The sequence below is a fragment of the Pristis pectinata genome, chromosome 1 (genome assembly GCF_009764475.1).
Source record: "Pristis pectinata isolate sPriPec2 chromosome 1, sPriPec2.1.pri, whole genome shotgun sequence".
Classification (NCBI taxonomy): Eukaryota; Metazoa; Chordata; class Chondrichthyes; order Rhinopristiformes; family Pristidae; genus Pristis; species Pristis pectinata.
Window position 1 is genome coordinate 130,427,086 of NC_067405.1, and position 12,048 is coordinate 130,439,133.

Consider the following 12,048-nt stretch of genomic DNA (forward strand, 5'->3'; position numbering starts at 1 on the left):
AGCAACCATACACCATGAGTCTGTTTTCCATCCCTTGAGAATTTTTATCCATCCTTCCACTTGCCCCTTTATTCCATCCCTTTGATCAAATAATGCTCTTAAAGCCAGTCAGTCACTCTGGTGACGGAATCCAATAAGTTTCCTATACTTCATGTACATCCTTGTGGTTATCCTCCCCTTCCCTCTCAAATAAACCTTAGTTCTAAATGTTGGAATATCATAAGCAATTTTCTGGACATAGACTACAAAATTGTGGCCCTTGGTTAGGTTTTGCAGATGCCTGAAGATATCTAGGAAGCTTTGAATTAAATTGGGATTCTGTTTGAAAACCAAGATGACACAGATGTCGGAAATCTGAAGATGAGAAAATGCTGGGGATACTCAGCTGGTCAGGCTGCACCTCTGGGCAAAGAAACAGAGGAGACATTTCAGATCAATGGCCCAACATCAGACCATTCAATAACCTGAAACATTTACCCTCTACAGATACTGCATGTATTGTTATTTCAGGAGTTTGTTTATTGCAATCTTTATGTTATGAGTTGTTCCATAGCTGTCCATTGAGGGAGCACTGAGCAGGGTCACCAGATTGATTCCTGGAAGAGTGGATTTGTTGCATGAAGGGAGATTAAGCCGACTGAGCCTATCCTTTCTGGTGTTTAGAAGGACGAGGGGTGATCTCATAGAAATGTACAAAATCCTTGTGAGATCTGACAGGATTGATGTGGAGCTGAAGTTTACCTGGCTGGTGTATCTAAAACCAAGGGTCTCAAGTCTCAAAATATTTGGTAGTTCATTGAGTACTGAACCGAGAAGAGATTATTTCATCAAGAGGGTAGTGAATCTTCAGAATTCACTATCCAAAAGAGTTGTGAAAGGTCAGTCACTGAGTATATACTAAACAAATAGTCGATATTAAGATCATCAAAGGATATGTCGCTAATGCGGGGAAATGGTACAGAACTGCAAGGGTGGCACAGTAGTGTAGTGGTTAGCTTAATACTATTACAGTGCCAGAGACAGGTTCAATTGCTGCCGTTGTTTGTAAGGAGTTTGTACGTTCTCCCTGTGACTGCATGGGTTTCCTCCAGGTGCTCTGGTTTCCTCCCACATTCCAAAGACGTACGGGTTAGGAAGTTGTGGGCATGCTGTGTTGGCGCCGGACGAGTGGCAACACTTGCAGGCTGTCCCCAGAACACTCTATGCAGAAAGATGTATTTCACTGTGTGTTTCAGTGTACATGTGACCAATAAAGATATCTTATCTTATCTTAAGTTCAGCCATAATTTTATTCAGTGACGGGCTGGACAACTTCTAGCTCCTATTTCTTACATTGTAAAGTCAAAGAGTCATAGAATTGTACAACATGGAAACAGGTCATTTGGCCCAACTCATCAATGCTGACCAATGGGCACTCTTCTCTATTAATCCCATCTCACAGCATTTGGTCCAGCACCTTCAATACCTAAGTGATTCAAGTGCTTATCTAGATACTCCTTAAGTTCTGTCAGCAACCCAGCTTCAACCATTCATTCAGGCAGTGCATTCCACTCTCTGGGTAAAGAAGGTCCCCCTTAATTTCCCTTTAAATCCTTTTTCCCTTACCCTGTGTCATCTAGTTTTATCTTCCTTTGATATGGGGAAAAGATTCCTGCAGTCTATCCTATATATATCCCTCATAATTTTATATACCTTGGTTATGTTCCCTCTTAACCTCCTCTGCTCCAGGGAGAACAGACCTAACTCCTCTAGTCTCTCCCCATAACTGAACTGCTTCATTCTAGGCAACATTCTGGTGAATCTCCTTTGCACCTTCTCCATTATCCTTCCTACAGCATGGTGAACATGTATGTGTTGGCGCTGGACGAGTGTCACTACATACATGGTGCATGTATCCAGCTGAGGTCTGACCAAGGTTTTATAAAGTTGGAGCATAACCTCCCTACTTTTGTATTCAATGTCCTGACAATGAAGGCTAGTTACCCCTTTGCCTTCCTAACTATGTTATCTACCTGCATTGCCACCTTGAAGGATCTATGGACCTGTATTCCAAGGTCCCTCTGTTCCTCAGTGCTCTCTAAGACCCGAGCAATCATGGTGTATGTCCTAGTACTCCCAAAGTGCATCACCTCACATTTGTCTGGATTAAACTCCTTCTGCCATCTTTCAGACTATTTCACCAATACATTGATATCCCTCTGTAGCCTAAAATTACCTTCCACACTATCAACAACTCCACCAATCTTTGTGCCATCTGAAAATTTACTGATCTTGCCTCCCACATCCACATTCAAGCCATTCACTTATATTACAAACAGCCAGGGTCCCAGTGCAGGTCCTTGTGGGATACCACTAGCCTCAGACATCCAAATGCAAAAAAAACCCTCTACTATCACCCCCCTCTCCTATAACCAAGCCAATTTTGGATGCAGTTTGACAACTTTTCCTGGATCCCTAAACTTTTGAAGCAACCTCCCATGTGAGACCTTGTCAAAGGTCTTACTAAAGTCCATGTAAATAACATCTACCTCCCTACCCTCATCAATATACTTTGTTATCTCTTCAAAGAATTCAATCAAATTGATCAGATATCTGCCCTTGTCAAAGCCAGGTTGGCTGTCTTTGATTAGTTTCTGCCTTCCCGTGTGTTCATCAATCCTTTCTCTCAGAATTTTTTTCCAGTACCTTTCCTATAACTGATGTTTGGCTCACAGGCCTATAGTTGCCAGGCTTCTTCCTGCTGCCTTTCTTGAAAAGGAAGACCATGTTTGCTGTCCTCCAACCATCTGGTACCTGACTTTTGTCCAGCAAAGATTTTAAAATTTCAGCCAAAGCTCCAGCAATCTTCTTCTTTGCCTCCATAGCATCCAATCAGGAACTAGGAATTTATCTGTCCTTAAACCTGCCAAGGCGTTGAGTACTTCCTCTTTATTTATGGAGACCTGCACTAGACTTTCACCTACCCCTTCCCTGAATTCTCCAACTACAAAGTCTGATGAAAAGCATTCATTTGAGACCTCACCTGTATGTTCTGGCTCCACACACAGATTGCCCATGTTGTCCCTAATGGTGCCTATATTTTCCCTGCTTATTCTTTTGCCCTTAATACACTTACAGAACACTTTCAGATTTACCCTAATTCCGTCTGCCAGTCATTTTTTGTAACCCCTCTTAGCCTTTTTAATTTTGTTTACAATCAACTCCTCACACTTTTTATACCCTTGGCCTATATGTAGGGAAATCACAGATAGATGTAGGAATAATAGAGTCGCAGTGTTAGGTCCTTAGCCTAGTATTGACTGGGACTGTCTTAATGCTAAGGAATTGGATGGGGCAGAATTTGTTAAGTGTGTCAGGAAAGTTCTCTGAAGTAGTATGTCAATGGCCCTACTAGAGAAGTGGCTACACTTAACCTCCTCTTAGGAAATGAGGCTAGGCAAGTGGTTGATATTGTTGGTTGGATCTGGTTTCCCTGGAGCAAAAGAGGATGAGAAGTGACATAATGGAGGTATATAAAATTATGAGAGGCATAGACAGGGTAGATAGCCAGAATCTGTTTCCCATGGGAGGGGAGTCTAAAACCAGAGGGCATTGGTTTAAGATGAGAGGAAGGAGGTTTAAAGAGCATCTCAGGGATAAACTTTTCACACAAAGAATTACTGAATAGCTACAGGGGATTGAATGTATGAGATGTGGGAGTGTGGTTTTCAGTGTGTGAGGATGCAGTGGAGTATATGAGAGTTAGACCCGATCACTGATTGATGCAAACTTTGATATTGGAATGATGGGCTGTATTGTATGAAGAAGTGCGTGAAACTGATGGTGCAGGTAGGATCTAATGATGTCTTCACTACCCATTGTTATCCTTTGGAGGTCATTAAACTTCTGGCAGCATCATGTGCATGTTCCAGCAGTTTGACCCCTCATGGTGACTTGTTCATCATTTTGACTTATATGTGGTTTCCTTGTTCAACTAATATTTTATCACCTTCCTCCACTGTGAAAGCAAATTCAAAGTTCTTCTTCAACAAGTTTGCCATTTCCTTATTTTTCATTATTCCCTCACCTGCAATGTTCATCAATAGGCCCATACTTCCATTCGGCACTCTCTTTCTTTTGCATTTTTATTAATGACATTAGCTTTAACAGTCTTTCCAAGTAATGACCTCAACTTATTACTTTCTTTGAATTCTTGTGGTCCCTTTCATATCTCTCTCAATTTGTTTGACTTCCACTTTAGTTTACATTGTCCAAACTTTTATCAATTTGTCACTTCTCTCGACCTGATTTTATAATTGTTTCTCAACAACAAAAATAAAACCTACTGTAGCAAATACTACTTTGCATACTTGCTAATAGAAGATAGAACAGTACAGCACAGGAACAGGCCCTTCAGCCCACAATGTTGTGCCAAACCAATTACATTAGTAATAAAATGCCCTAATCCCTTCTGCCTACACAGTGTCCATATCCTACCATTTCTCTCATGTTCATGTGCCTGTCTAAGAGCTTCTTGGACACCCCTATCATATTTGCCTCCACCACCACCCTAGGCAGCACATTCCAGGTACCCATCACTCTCTGTGTAAAAAAAACTTGCCCCACACATTTCCTCTGAACTTACCCCCATCACCTTAAATGCATGCCCTCTGGTATTCGATATTTCAACCCTGGGGAAAAGATACTGGCTGTCTACCCTATCTATGCCCTTCATAATGTTATAAACCCCTATCAGATTTCCCCTCAGCCTCCGCCACTCCACAGAGAACAACCCAAGTTTGCCCAACCTATCCTCATTGCACATGCTCTCTATTCCAGGCAACATCTTAGTAAACCTCTTCTGCACCCTCTCCAAAACCTCGACATCCTTCCTATAATGGGGCACCCAGAACTGAATGCAATACTCCAGATGCAGCCTAACAAAAGTTTTATAAAGCTGCAGCACAACTTCCTGACTCTTGAACTCAATGCCTCGACTAATGAAGGCAAGCATGCCATATGCCTTCTTTACTGCCCTATCAACCTGCGTAGCCATTTTCAGGGAACTATGAACTTGGACCCCAAGATCCCTCTGCTGATCAGCCCTGTTAAGGGTCTTGCCGTTAACAGTGTACTGTCTCTTTACATTTGATTTCCCATAGTGCAACATTTCACATTTGACCGGGTTGAACTCGATCTGCCATTTCTCTGCCCATATCTGTAACTGATCTATATCCCGCTGTATCCTTTGCCAGTCTTCTACACTATCCACAACACCACCAATCTTCATATCATCCGCAAACTTACTAACCCACCCATGAACATTTTCATCCAGGTCATTTATATACATCACAAACAGCAGAAGTCCCAGTATAGATCCCTGAGGAACACCACTAGTCACAGACCTTCAGCTAGAATAAGTCCCATCGACCACTACACTCTGTCTTCATTGGGCAAGCCAGTCTTGAATCCAAATGGCCAATTCACTGTGGATCCCATGCATCTTAATCTTCTGGGTGAGCCTCCTATGAAGGACCTTGTCAAATGCCTTACTAAAATCCATGTGGACAACATCCACAGCTCTACCTTCATCAATCACCCTCATCACCTCGTCAAAACACTCATTCAAGTTAGTAAGGCAAAACTTGCCCTGCACAAAGCCATACTGACTGTCCCTAATTAGGCTATGGTTTTCTAAATGCTCGTAAATCCTATCCCTAAGAATCCTCTCCACTAACTTCCCTACCACTGCCGTGAGACTCACCGGTTTATAGTTAGCAGGATTATCCCTATTTTCCTTCTTGAATAATGGAACAACATTAGCTACTCACCAGTCCTCCGGAACCTCACCTGTGGCTCGATAGGACATGAAAATATTGGTCAAGACCCCAGCAATCTGATCTCTTGCCTCTCTCAATAACCTAGAGTATCCCATCAGGCCCTGGGGACTTATTCACCTTAATGATCTTTAAGAGACCCAACACTACCTCTTCCTTTATCTCGAAATGCCTTAGCATATTAGTATGCTCCATACTGATCTCCTCATCCTCCACGTCCTTCCCCTTGGTAAATACTGATACAAAATACTCATTAAGGACCTCACCCACATCCTCCGCTTCCAAGCCCTTGTTCCCTCCTTTACCCTTGAGTGGTCCTACCCTCTCCCTAGTTATCCTCTTGCTCTTGATGTATGTATAGAATGCCTTGTGATTCTCTTTAATCCTACTTGCCAAGGACTTTTCATGGCCCCTCCAGGCTTTGCTTATTCCCTTCTTGAGTTCCTTTCTGGCTTCTTTAAAATCCACAAGTGCTCTGTTTGATCCTATGCTTTACATGCTTTTCCTTTTTCTTCTTGACTAAATTCACCACCTCCCTCAACGTCCAAGGTTCTCTTACCTTGCCAGCTTTGTCCTTCCTTCTTACTGGAACATACCTATCCTGTACTCTGTGCAGTTGGTCTTTAAACACCCTCCACATGTCAGATGTGGACTTGCCCAAAAACAGCTGTTCCCAATTAATTCTCCCTGGTTCCTGCCTAATGCTCTCGTAATTTGCCTTGCTCCAATTTAATACTCTCCAGCAAGGTTGAAAACTTATCCTTATCTATAGCTATCCTAAAACATAAGGAGTTGTGGTCACTGTTCCCTAAATGTTCTCCCACTGACAGGTCAGTCACCTGGCCAGGCTCATTACCCAACATCAGGTCCAGTACAGCCCCTCCTCTCATTGGACTATCTACATATTGATTTAAGAAACTCTCCTAGATGCACCTAACAAATTCTGCTCCGTCTAAACCTCTTACCCTAAGGAGGTCCCAGTTTATATTAGGGAAGTTGAAGTCCTCCATGACAACAGCGCTATTAGTTTTACACGTTTCCCTAATCTACCTGCATATCTGTCCCTCAATGTCCCAGTGGCTATTAGGGGGTCCGTAGTATAATCCCATCAGAGTGATTGCACCTTTCTTAATTTTGAGTTCCACCCATATAGACTCAGTGGGTGAGCCCTCCATTATGTCCCCTCTGGATGCAGCTGTGATATTGTCTCTGATTAGTAGTGCAACTCCACCCCCCCCCCCCACCCTATTTTACTCCCACTCTCTATCTTTTCTCAAACATCGAAACCCTGGAACATTCAGCACCCATTCCGGTCCCTCTCTCAACCAAGTGTCTGTTATGGCCACAACATCATAGTTCCCTGTACTGATCCATGCTCTAAGTTCATCATCCTTACCCACAGTACTCCTGACATTCAAATACACGCACTTCAACCTGTCCGTCCCATCGTGTCTATTATTTTGCTCCTGCCTGTTTTTACTGGCCCTGACATCCACCTTCCTCTCAATCCCTCCACTTTCTGACCCGATGCTCTGGTTCCCATCCCCCTGCCAAACTAGTTTAAACCCTCCTAAGTAGCACTAGTGAACCTCCCGGCCAGGATATTGGTTCCGCTCCAGTTGAGGTGCAACTCGTCCCTCTTGTACAGGTCACCCCTGCCCCAGAAGAAGTTCCAATGATCCAAGAACCAATAATGTTTGTTGGTTTATCCATTAACACTGTATGGAGTTCAATTTATTTCTGATTCATTGGCATATTTAAGTTGAAAATCTCTTAAACTTAATATCATTTATATTACTCATAAGCCTAAGAACAGAAGGAAACTATTCAGCCTATTACATTCAAATCTCTTTGGAAATTATTAACAATTGGTTCTCCTGTCCTGCTCCTTCCCCTACAAATGTTTTCTTTCAAAGTAATTATCCAATTCCCTTTTGAAAGTTGCAGTTGAATCTCCTTACACAACCATTTCACGTGAGACATGCCAGATCATAACAACTCACTGTGTAATTTTTAGCTTTTTGCTTACCTGCTGAATTTTTTTTTGCTAATGGATTTTTCACATCAGTGTTCAAGTATACACCTTCTTGACAGTGGAAATAGCTTTTTCCTATTCTTTGCATCTACATGTCACAGAGGTGAACAGAGTGGATTGAAGTCTCCCATTCTTGGTTCCAATCTAGAAAACCAAAGCCCTTGACATCTTTCCTATAGTTTGAAATGGTCACCATTTGTAAAATTTCCCATACAGTCAGAATGCCATTGATGAAAATTTGCCATTTTAACTTTTTAACTCCTGTTTTCGAGTTCCTCCTTGGCCTTACAGTTTGTTATTTGTATCCTCCTCCATGCCCTTCAACCTCCTGAGACCTCTCTGCTCGCCCAATTCTGTTCTCATCTAGTTCTGGGCTTTTGAGAACTCTGAATTTCATTCCTTCACCATCACCTGCTGAATTTTCCATTGGTTGTTTAGCCCTTTGTACTCCAATTCCCATGCAAATCTCTTCACTTCCCAAGCTTTCTCTCCTCCATTAACATAGCCCTTATATGTACCTCTTTGACCAGGCCTATAGTCACCTTTCCTACTAACTCCTAAGCAACTCGGCATTAACTATTGTTTGAGTAGGCTTTTGTGATATTAGGATATTTTACTACATTAAAGGAACAAAATGAAAATAAGTTACTGCAGCAGAACATCACCCATGTAAAAAGTGATGTACACTTGGATACAGATGACTAGTGACAAAGTGCTTCTAAAACTCACCTCCATACCTCTTTGGAGTAGGATTGCCAGTTTTTCTCTTATTTCACTGTGGATGGCAAGGTAGCACCGTAAGATGTGCCATAGCTTCACTCTTTCCAATGAGTCGTACTTGAACTTGTCTATGTCAATGTGGAGTTTACACATTCTCTTTGTGACTGTGTGGGTTTCTCCAGGTGCTTCAGTTTCCTCCCACATCCCAAGGACATGTTAGTTGGCAGATTAAATGGCCACTACAAAGTGCCTCCACTGTAGGCGGGTTGTAGGTGAATCAGGGTAGAGTTAATTCTCCTACCACTCATCTACAATTGAAATAAGTGGGGAAATGGGTTTTTTGGGATTGCACTAAGAACTGATATAAGGCTGAGTGGGATATGGAAATATGAAACTTCGTTAATCAACACTTGTCTCTTCACCCGTGATTAGTTGCTTATTTTAAATAAATATGAAGCTTGTACCAGTCAGCCACAGAAAATTTGAGCAGACAACAGTCTGATGCTGAAATGTGATCATGGAAACATGAATAGCTCACAATCTTTCAGGCGACTTGATAAAGAAACAAATTATGATTAAGTTATACTGTCTAACTTGAAATCTAAACCTTGCAAAAAAGAATAGTTTGTATTCTGGTAAATAAGTGCTTACGTAATCAAATGTCCCTGGCGGAGCAAAATGAATGCTTATCTCCTGACTCATAATGTGCATTACTGCAAACATGGGGAGATAAATCAGGGGAACTTCATCAGTGTCAAACCCACTGTCTGCAGCAATACAGACTTGACCAAAATCCTTAAGATTTGCAATTCAAAGGACTCTGTGAACACAGATAATTCAGCCAGATCAATGAAGGTTCCCAGCTGTCCACACAGCTCTGAATCTTCTGTTTCTCTTCAGTGACTGGCGACTGTCTTGCTGACATTCTCCTGCTGAGGGACATGGGAAGATAAAGACCATTCAGTTTTTCTATCACTGGAGAGGGGGTTGTAAGGGTAATTGAGCAACTGCAGTTTGGGAAAAGATCTAGCTACAGTTTGCACTAAACTATACAAATGTGGGATATGATAGTGCAGTGGTTGAGTTACTGGACCACCATCCACAGCCCTGAACCAACAATCTGGTGGCAAACACACTAATCTCAACAGCAGCAGTCAGGGTATTTAGATTCAAGCAATTAAATAACCTGGAGTTAGAAGTATTGTCAGTAACGATAACCATGAAAAAATGGAAATACTGGGTAAAGACCAATCTAGTTCTCTAACATACTTCATGCCATCCTTAATTGGTGTGTCTCAATGTGACCCTATGCCTCCCATGTTGTTGATTCTTCATTGCTACCTCAATTCAGGGACAATTAAGAACGGGAAATCAACATAACAATGCCAATGACATCCATATTTTGTGAATGTCCACGTTCCATGTCCATGAATAATATTTTTTGGAAACATCAGCTTCTTTACCAACTCATGACCTTTGCTCATTATCCATGGGCATCTATTAACTGCTTTGGTATCAACTGGAAAGAGAAGGATAATTTGAAAAAAAAATTCTGCAAAGGTATGTCTGATCCAAGCAATTTAATGGTATCAGAGCAATCTATTAAGCAAGTTATCATGGCTTCTACGATTTAAAAAAAATTAACCCTCCTTATTCAAAGGGTTGTAAATCTTTGAGATTGTCTACCCAGAGTGCTCAGTTATCCAATAAATTCAAGAGTAACATCAAAAGATTTTTGTGCAGTAAAAGGATCCAAGGATATGTGATCAGGTGAGAAAGTGGACAAGATCAGCTATGATCATATTGAAAGATGGAGCAGGCTGAAGCATGGTCTAGTCCTGCTCCTACTTCTCAGGTTCATCTCATGTTAAGAAAACCAACGCTATTCACTTTTTCCAAGCAAATTGTAAAACATTTTGGTTCAGGTGCAGTGCTGAGGTAAAAAATATCAGTCAGGCAGAGTGCAGAGAAGAAATTCAGAAAGGAAGCAGGGAAGCTCCCCACTCCGGGCCACTTTAATCCCTGTCATTACAAACAAAAAAATACATTTTTAAGATAAGATAAGATAACTTTATTAGTCACATGTACATCGAAACACACAGTGAAATACAGTATATCTTTTTGCGTAGTGTTCCGGGGACAACCCTCAAGTGTCACCACACTTCCGGCGCCAACATAGCATGCCCACAGCTTCCTAACCAGTATGTCTTTGGAATGTGGGAGGAAACCGGAACACCCGGAGGAAACCCACGCAGACAGTGGGGGAACGTACAAACTCCTTACAGACAGCGACCGGATTTGAACCCAGGTCGCTGGCGCTGTAAAGCATTACGCTAACCACTACACTACCATGCCTGCCATTAGAAGTTCTTTTAGAAATATATTTTGGATTGTACAAAGAAAAGTCACCACAAATGCATCTGATGCAGCCAGAGGCAATTTTATGAGCTGAGCTTCATCAGCTGGCCAATTACATAGAGATCAACTCTTTACACATGTTCACAATGTCTACTTAACAGATTTGCAATGGTCAATGGATTTACTGAATACCGCTAACCATAGAGTCATATAGTCAAACTGCACAGAAACAGTCCCTTCAGCCCAACCGGTCCATGCCGACTAAGATGCCCATATACGCTAGTCCCAGTTGCCCACATTTGACCCATATCCCTGTAAGCCTTTTCGATCCATGTACCTGTCCAACTGTCTTTTAAATGTTGTTAATGTACCTGCCTCAACCAATTCATCTGGCAGCTCATTCCATATGTGGACCACCTGCTGGGCGAAAAGTTGCCCTTCAGCTTCCTATTAAATTTCTCCCCTCTCACCTTAAGTATATGCCCTCTAGTTCTTGATTCCCCATCCTGGTGCCCTTCATGTTTTTTATACACCTCTATAAAATCACCCCTCATTCTCCCAAGCTCCAATGAACAAACTCCAAACCTGCTCAACCTCTCTCTATAACTCAGTCCTTTGCATCCTGCAACGTGCTCAAAATCTTTTCTGCACTCTTTGCAGTTAATGGCATCTTTCCTATAGTAAGGTGACCAAAACTGAACACAGTATTCCAAATGCGACCACACCAACATCTTGCACAATTGAAAATCATTGAAAGTGTGATAACCAACTGCCAGATCACTGGAATCTTCTTTAGGCCATGGGCATGATGCTCACTATTTGTTCATTAATTCCATTCATTGATTAATGCTCATTTGTTCATTGAACATTTGTTCATTTTATTGATTGATGGACCATCAAGTGAGAAGAGCCCCAGAAGAAAGAAAGGATCACTCAGATTTTGTAAGCTGAAACGTGTTTTGTGCCTAATAGTCATATTATAGTGAGGGACTCTCATTTTTGGGAGGTTTGGTAATATTTACTCAACTTGTGATATGCAGCTTAATAGCATTCCTCCCAGCCCAGTGGTCATTCCATCAAGTGGCTGAAGGGGCCTCTGTTCTTAATAATACACTGATG